Raw genomic sequence first — 736 nt, 5'->3', positions numbered from 1 at the left:
CTTTGAAGGCCAACAATGTCCCTTAACGACTGAGTCGTTATAGCCCAGTATCGGTGAGAGTCGTTACCTGTCTTTGAATCCTCCCCTGTCGACCGACACCTATTGTCCTGGTGGGCATGTTTGGGCAGAGATCTCAAAACAGGATTGTAGATGGAAGACAAGTTGTGTCTCAGTCCACCACCCCTATTTAGTGAGGGGTGTTTTATTTTTACAAAAATAGCTTCCTTAACTCCTCTCTCAAACCAGCAATGTTCTCTGGAGAGGATCTGGACTTCACTGTCCTCAAAAGAATGTCCTTTGTCCTTCAGGTGGAGGTGGACCGCTGACTCTGGTCCACTGGAGTTGGCCCTCCTGTGTTGGGCCATGCGTTTGTGAAGCGGCTGCTTAGTTTCACCAATGTTCACATTGTTACACTCCTGACTACACTTAATTGCATACACCACCTCTGTTTATGTCTGGGTGTTTCCCCCCGAGGGGGATAAATTTCTCTGGCTCAACACCAGTCAGTCAGAACTGATGAAGCCTCTTGGATGAGAGGTGAAATGTCTTCGACCTAGAAATCTAGTCCAGTTGATTTTTTCCAAGTTTTTTTCAGCCTATTGCCCACCATGCAAACATTTTGTTGGTGCAGTTTTATTACCACTTTTTTCCACCTTTTCCATTTCTCTCTGTTGTCCTTGCTGTACTCCTCCTCCGTCTTTCAGCAATGATGCCAATCCCTCAAGATGAAAGAGTG

The sequence above is a fragment of the Monopterus albus genome, unplaced genomic scaffold, assembly GCF_001952655.1.
Source record: "Monopterus albus unplaced genomic scaffold, M_albus_1.0 scaffold196.1, whole genome shotgun sequence".
NCBI lineage: Eukaryota > Metazoa > Chordata > Actinopteri > Synbranchiformes > Synbranchidae > Monopterus > Monopterus albus.
The sequence above is the reverse complement of the archived record's forward strand: the minus strand, read 5'-3'. Positions refer to the sequence as shown.